This window comes from Belonocnema kinseyi, chromosome 6 (genome assembly GCF_010883055.1).
Source record: "Belonocnema kinseyi isolate 2016_QV_RU_SX_M_011 chromosome 6, B_treatae_v1, whole genome shotgun sequence".
Lineage (NCBI taxonomy): Eukaryota > Metazoa > Arthropoda > Insecta > Hymenoptera > Cynipidae > Belonocnema > Belonocnema kinseyi.
The window spans coordinates 18,398,072-18,406,532 of record NC_046662.1 but is presented as its reverse complement, the minus strand read 5'-3'; the positions used below and the strand labels follow the sequence as shown (position 1 = coordinate 18,406,532).

Below are 8,461 nucleotides of genomic sequence, written 5' to 3'. Positions count from 1 at the left end.
AAATAAAATAAATAAAATAAATAAAATAAATAAAATAAATAAAATAAATAAAATAAATAAAATAAATAAATAAAATATTTAATCAACTGAATTAAAGTAATTGATTTAAATGTACGGTTAAAAAACACATCATGCTATTTTGAACTTTCAAGCAAAAGAGGCGTATTTTTACAAAACAGTTTAATGTTCAACCTATAAAGATGAATTTTGAAATAAGGAGTTCAATTTTCAAACAGAAAAGATCAAACTTCAGCGCATTTTTAACTAAGCAGTTGTATCTTAAAGCCAAAAAATAATTTTTTTAGGAAATAGGTGAATTGTGAGCTAAAAAGGATCAATTTTCAAACTAGAACTTTTCTACCAAAAACAGGTAAATTTTTTATCTAAACGGGCGAATTTTCAACAGAAGAATTGAATTTTCTAAAAAGGTAACCTTTCAATAAAACACATGCGTTTTCCACAAAATAATTACATTTACAACGAAATAGCTAGACTCTTAATTAAAAGGGATGAAGTTTTTAGAATCCAGTTGACTTTTCAATAAAAAAAAACGAATTTTATATTCAAAAAGACGAAAGATCAACAAAACAGTTAAATTATAAACCATAAATGATAAATTTTAAACAATACAGTTAAATTGTCAAAAAATTATTTAATTTTCAAAATAAGATACTTCAAAGCGAGAGGGCTAGATTTTTTAGAATCCAGTTGAATTTTTAATCCACAAACACGATGTTTCTATCCAGAAAGACGAATGTTTAAGAATACGGTTAAATTTTAAACCATACGTACATACTTTTTACCAAAATAGTTGAGTTATTTGTAAAATCCAGTTAAATTTTTAATAAAATAGATGAATTTTCTATTCAGAAAGATGAATGTTCAACAAAACAGTTAAATTTTCAAACGAAAAAGATTACTTTTGATCAAAACATAATAAAAATAATTATTGTTTACATAAATTACGCAGCACATACAAACATAATGATCCTGGGAAAAGTTAATATTATTTCATCAGACCGTGAAATTTCAACTCTTTTTTGCATAATTTAAATTAAAAGTACTAAGTCAGTAAAAAGTATGAGCCGATTGGACATAAAATATTTGTCGTAACAGCCAGAGTAATTTCACTCATTTTTAGTCCCACGAACATGCCAGCTTTGTTAATAATTAGACACGTAGTCTAATTATTAAATGAAGGGTTGGGCAAAAGAAGGGAATTTGTCGCGTAAAGAAAAAATTAACTTTAATTCTCTTCTTACAGGTCACTTTTACCTAATTGGTTTCTTGTTTAATGCAAATTCTCATTCAGCGTAATTAGCAAAAGTTCACACTTTAATATTGATCAAATTCGTAATTTTCTAGAGAGGAATTCAAGGTTTCGAAGAGCAGGGTCTAAATTATTTTACTTGACATAGAAAGACTTTTCCATATTTTGTAATTATTATTATTATAAATAACCACAAATATTTACATTACACAGACGTAAATAGATTTATAAAATAAATATCTTTGATGAGATAATTTCAGGATAGAAATGTTGGAAAATCGTACAGCAAAAAACTCTCTCTACTAACAAATCGCCTGACGCGAATATCTTGAATTTAATAAATAGAACTGCTTTTTAGAAATTTTTTATTCTTCAAAATTGTATTCGCGTGATATATATTGAACGTTTAATCCAAGAAGAAATATTGCACTGATGATTAATGGGGACTTTTTAGCCAAGAAAACGTTCACATCAAAATTAATCAACTTTTGACAACCAGGAAAACAAGAATTAATAAACGGATTAGGGACTCATTTAATGATGGATTCAGAATCCATAGGGTTTAGTTTAGATTTCTAATGTACAAAGTTAGGCTTTAGACTAATTATTTTTAATGAAGCTTTATAAAGTGAGTATTCAAATTTAAATTTTGAATCTCACTTCGTTTTCTATGGAAAATTGATTTTTTAATTTCATTATAAATTAATTTGCTTCTCATTTCTCGTTTTTCATATAATTATTTGTAGTAGAAAAGCCAGAAATGTACTCATGTCTACATTTTTAGAGCCAAAAGCTTTTTATCGTGAGCTGATGATATTTCTAAAATTTTAAACATGTCTTCAGACAATTCGAATAATAAAATTCATCTATTGTGTTTTTTTCTCAGGTATAAAATTGTGAAAAATGATTTTTTACTTCTTAAAATAAAAAATAAAAACAGTTTTGTAAGAAACCGAATCAAGATAATAAATTACTAGGAGTCTCTTGGTTGACATTTTTCTAAGGAACAACTTTTCTTTTTTAATTTTTTTCATATCTCATTCTATTTCCGAGATAAATAAGATATTTCAATTTTTTAAATAAATAAAAATGGATTTTTTTTAAATTTGTTTAAAAATCTTTAAAAAAATTATTTTCAAACATTTAAAATGAAACAATATTAAATTACGTCCTTCGACATTTTGCAAATTTGATTTAAAATTGCAAATGAACAGATAAGCAAATTTTCTATTATAAGCATTCCAAATCGAATCAATTTGAATATTTAAAAAAGTTTACATTTAATTTTTTTAAGATTAAATAATTTTTTAATGAAAATTATTAAAAATTGAATAATTTTAGATTGATTTGTACAAACTGGCTAATTTCAATTTAATAGCACTGTAAATTAAACAACTTTAAATTGACTTCATGATTTTAAAACCTTTTTGTTTCAAACTGAACAATCTTAAGTTATCATTTAAAAACAATCTTGAATCATGTTCTTCAGGATTCGACAATTATATTTCCAATTAGAAGCAGTTGAACAATTTTCCATTAGAAAAATCTAAATTCGAATAATTTCACTTTCAAAAACGAATAAATAAATCCTAATAAAATTAATGAATTTATCTCAATCAAAATATTGTTACTCAAGAATTTAACTGCAGTGATGAAATTCAATTAATTTTTTGAATGTTTAAACAATTTAAACTTTTCTCATATTTTTTGTGTGAATCTTTTCTGTTAATCCTCCTACTGATATTGTTGGCTTTCTCTTTCCTATTTTCTGATTCTATCAATTACTTTATTTACTATTATTATTAATAATTAAATATTAAAGTAGAACAATGGATTGAGTGAATAAATACAAATAAATATAACCCCTCGGCCTTCACAAATAATTTGCATTGAAGAAAACATACATAGATCCAAAATTTGATTGCGAATAGCTAAATAATATCAAGTTTCTCGAAATATTCAGTATTTTATATTGTATTTATTTCAGTTTGGAGTCCAAAATAGTGAAACAAATGCAAATGGAAAACGTTTGCAATATAATAATTTCATTTTTAAACATTTGCAATGGAGCTATTTTAAATTAAAGCTTTCAAGAACCTGCAATTTGATTTAAGATTCCTCATTAGATGAAAAATGTTGTAGTGTGAACGTTCCAAATCGAACCAATTAATTAAATAATTTTAAACTAGGATTGTTCCAAATTTAATAATTTCGCAGACTGAATCTTTATAAACTATAAAATGTCAAATTATTATTGTAAAAGCAAAAATTTTAAATTGACTATTCGTAATTTTATATCTTTTTTATTTTTAATTAAGCGATTATAAATTAGGTTTTAAAAGTTAATAATTCCGAATTAAATTTTTAACGAATTCAAAATTTCATTTTAAATTTAAATCAGTTAAAGATTTTGCAATTCAAGGATATTTTGATTGTCACTCCAAATATAGTCGACTTTCTCTTTCTTGTTTTCTGATTCTGTCACTTACTTTATTCACAATTATTATTCATAATGAAATATTGAACTGACACAATCAATGTCTATGAATATAAATAATTAGTTTGGAATTAAATAGTTTCAGATTGAATCTTTATAAACTAGATAATTACAAATAAATAGCGTTTTAAATTGAATCTTAATGATGTTATAACCTTTTTTTAATTTAAAATCAAAAAATCTTGAATAAGCATTTAAAATTGAACAATTTTTAATTGATTCCTTCACGGTTTCCCTATTTTATTATAAATTAGAAGGAGTTGAAAAATTTGGCAATGAAAATGCCCAAAGTCAAATAATTTCTCATAGTTAAATACACAGATAAAATTCAGAAACATTTTTTAATGTTTAAACAATTTAATCTCTTCTTATCTTTTGTGCGTGTCACTCAACGCCGCTTTTTATTCGTACTAATATTGTTTTTCCGTCTGTCTATTTCTTTATTTACTACTGTTAATGACAAACAATTTCATTGGACCAATCGATTAAATCAATGAATTCAAAAATATAAAACTCCCCACAGATAATTTTTTAATACAAAAAAAATGTAATTGCAAAAGAGAATTGACATACCATTTCCAGTACATCACGTAATTTTGTTTGCACTGCACTTTTTTCACGAGCTTGGAACTTTTCCGCCCAAGGGTAGGGGTTGTGACCAGATGGGGTGGCAAGAGAATTGAGAGGATCGGCCCTTGAGGAAGATCAACCTATCTGCGAAACCACGTTGACGATCGTCACTGTCAATGAATTCTTTTTTATAATGACGTTTGACGAAAACTTCGTCAGACGAAGCGCACACGCGTGAAGCGCGAAACCGACTGAGGATTTGAGGAAGCTGACTATGCGTGAAAATTAACTCGCGGATCTGTTTCCTGCGCAGATCCACCCTCACTGCTCCGGAGTTTCTGGATGGCGTTCACGGTTCATCAAATAGGAAACTATAGACCTCTGAAAGGACCTCCACACTATGCTATCAGGACGAGCATTTAAAGTTTATCATGTAACCACACTTCACATTCTTTCCCCGATTTTCCTAATTTTACCGTTTTTAAGTAATTCCTCTTTTTTCCTGATAGGGGAAGTGAGGGGAAGTAGGGAAGATGAGATGAGGAGAATTAGGTGAAATGACGGGATTGGAAGATGGGGAAATTAGAGAATGAGAAGTAGAAGTAATTGGGCGATGAGAAATGAAGGGATATAGTAGGGAAAATAAGAAGAATGCCAATAGGGTAAGTGAGGAAACGTGAGAAGAGGAGATATAGGGGATATGAGATGAGGTAAAGTAGGGGAAATAACGGGATGGGAAATAAGAGGATAGGAAGTAGAGTGATGGAAAATGAGAAGAGGGGTAGTGATGGGAAATAACGGGAGAGATAGTAGGGAAATTAAATCAAGGGAGGAAAATAAGGGGAACGAAAGTAGTCGAAATAAGAAGAAATTAGGGGAGGAGAAGTAAGGGAAATTCGGGGAAATGATGGAAGGAGAAGTGGGATAAGTAAAAGGATACCAGGGGAAATCAGGGCAGAGGAAGTGGAGGCAATAAGGAGAGACGTTGGGAGAAGAAGCAGGGAAATTTAGGGGAAATGGTGGTTGAAAAAAAGGGGGAGTAAAGGGAAATCAGAGCAGGAGAGTATGTGACAGTGACAGAAAATGGGAGAGGGAAAGTATCAGAATTAAGAAGGATTTGAAGGTAGACAAGTATAGGAAATAAGCGAAAGTAGAAAAAGTAAGGGGAAATAAGAAGGAGGAGGAGAAATTATTAGAAATAAGGGTGACCGGGGGTGAGTAATTGAGGATTGGAGATAGGTAGTAGGGGAAGGGAAGTTTCAGCTGGGAAAGCGAGGGGAAGGGGAATCAGAGGAGAAAGAATTGGGGGCACAAAATAAAGTGAGGGGAGAAAAAGTATAGGCTCAGCAGTATAATTTCTCGGTTGATAATGCAACTATTCTGAGAAGTAAGGGTAAATTAGGGGAGGGGAAGTAATGGGTTTTGAGAGAAGAGGTAGTAGGGGCAGAAAGAGGAAATGAGTGGGGGGACGTAGGTGCTGTGAGGAGAAATAACGGGAGAAAAGTAGGGGAAGTTAGCGAAATGAAAGAAAATTATGGAAGGGAGAGCGACGGAAGAGGAAGTAGGGTTATCAAAGTAATCTTTTGTAATCTATAAATGTTCCCCGCATGTGATATCATGCTATCTTGCGTAATTTCATGAATCTTGTGTAATCCCATGTAATCCTGTAATCGTGTAATCTTGTGTAGACGAAAAATAGAGTTTATTAGAAAATAAAACTATTTTTCATTTACCTGAAGTTACGAACGTTCATATGAACGAAGTTAAGAATTTTTTCTGATTTATTACCCAAATGGGTGGAAAGGGGCTTAGAAAATAAAAAAATTGTACCTCAAACATGTTCAGTTAAATATTTTTTGTATTCTTTTGGAGTGTTTCGAATGCTTTGAGACTCTTTCGAATCCTTTTAAATTCGTTTAACTTCGCGAAACCAACTAAATGGAATTCATAGAATTCCAGAAATACAGAATATTTAAGCAATTCTGGGAATTCAAAAAACTCAGAAAATGCAAGACTTTAAGAGAATTTACAAAAATCAAACATTTCAGAAAATGTAAGAAATTTAGAGAATTTGAGGAATTTAGATTATTCCGAGAATTCCAGAAATGTCCGAATATTCAATGATTTTAGGGAATATAGAGGATTCAAAGATTTCCGAAAATTTAAGGAATCCACAGAATTCAAGAAATTCAGTGTTTATTTAAAATATTCAAGAAATTTGAGAATTTAGAATTAAAGGAATTCAGAGATTTTCATTAATTCAGAAAATGTAAGAAATTAAAAATATTCAAGGAATATTCCCGAAAATTCCTCCAAAAATACAAAATAGCAGTTTTATGTGCATTTCTTGCTAAAGGCCTTTCTTGGATTTTGTCCAATTTTTTCTAAATAATTTTTTTTCGATAAGTGATTTGTTTGTTTGTCTAAATTAAATCTACAAATTTGCATTTGGCTTTTTTTCTCACGAGATGCGTGATGAGAATTTGTTCGTTAAAGCCGAAGAAGTTTTAAAAAAAGAGAATTCATATTCACTAAATTTCAGTTGTTAATTGTTTGACCTTTAATTTTAAAATTCCTATGCAAAAATGTGGCGCGATTAGAATGTGCCAGTACTGTGGGCAGATTTTTTTATATTGCTTCCATGAAATTGTTTTTATGGTTCAACCTTGTAAAAAGAAGGTTATAAAAATTATTTTAATAAATTCGGAAATTTGAAATTTGTAAATATTACAGTGATAATAACATTCTTATTCCTAAATAAAATATAATAAAATTAAAAGGCAATCAATTGGTTTCGACAAACAAAATTTGTTTACTTCAGCGTTGAATTATTTTAAAGGGAAAATTTTTTATTTTAAAGACAATTTTTTAATTATTATTAATGACTAACTTCCTGTATAATAAAATGTATTGATATAATAGAACAGTCGACTCGTTTCAAATCACGGAGCCTTTTTTATACCTTCATCAACTTTGAATAATGTCAATAAAAAGTTTTACTATAAAAATGACTTTTAAAATACTATTAATGACCATACTCTCTAAATCTGAATGAGAAACTGCAAAAAAGAAAAACATTTTTCCAATGTATCGATTACACTGTTCACATGTCAAAATGCTTTAAAAGCAGGGGAATAACATGATTTTTGAATAAAATAGGAGAAAAAATTTCTTTAAATAAAATGAATTTATGCTGTAATATATTAATTAAAAATAAAAATGATTTAAATTTCTAAGATTTCAGGTTAAAACATTGCATTTTCAATAAAAAAGACGAATTTTTGAGTAAATAGATGAATCTCCTACCAAAAAGATTAATTTTCAACTGAAATCATGCATGTTTAACCAAAAAGGTGAATTTTCAGATAAAATTATGTATCTCCAACAAAAAAATTAATTTGTTAAAAAGTGTCAAGAACAACAGTCAGTTAAATTTCTAGTTAGAAAAGATTATTTGCTCAACAAAAATATATATATAAATTTTTAACAAAAAAGTTAATTTTTAAATCAATATTTGAATTTAAAAACCAAAAAGGATTGCTTTTTACAAAATTGTTAAATTTACAAGCCAAAGATACGAATTTTATTCAGAAGACATGAATTCCCGAGTAAAAATATAAATATTCAACCAAAAATGGTATATATAGTTACAAGTTCAGTTAAAAAAAGTTCATTTTAAGTAAAAAAAAAAGAATTTTCAGAGAAATAGATAGATTTGCCACCAAACCATTGAATTTTAAACTAAAAAAGATCTATTTTTAATCAATAAAGTTGTATTTTCGAGTAAAAAATTTAAATCATCAAAACATAAAATAATCGAATGGTTAAAATTGCAATAAAAAAAGAATTTTCTACAAGAAATGGAATATTTAAATTTTTTAAGTTGAAAAACCTTATTTTTAAGCAAATAAAAAACGAAATTTCAATAAAGTGACTGAATCCGCAGCCGAAATAAATTGACTATCAACCATACAGTTGTATATTTAAACGAAAAAGGTCAATTAAAAAAAAATAAGGTAGATTGTTATATTGAAAAAGGCTCAAATGAGTTTTTAAAAATATGTGATATCTCTAACGAGATATCACGTGCCTTTATTTCGTTGGTTACAGAGTAAAGTAAAGAT

At 28.1% G+C, this 8,461-nt stretch overlaps 1 protein-coding gene across 3 annotated transcripts in view; it reads right to left on the bottom strand.

Moving 5' to 3' along the window:
• LOC117174453 (diacylglycerol kinase 1) overlaps positions 1 to 4,566 on the bottom strand; it is a 367,927-nt gene extending 363,361 nt beyond the window's left edge. For all 3 annotated transcript variants that reach the window (XM_033363593.1, XM_033363595.1, XM_033363594.1), the window contains exon 1: positions 4,341 to 4,566. The gene's annotated coding sequence lies outside the window, so the exon portion shown is untranslated. The remainder of the gene's footprint in view (positions 1 to 4,340) is intronic.
• Positions 4,567 to 8,461: the final 3,895 nt, after the last annotated feature.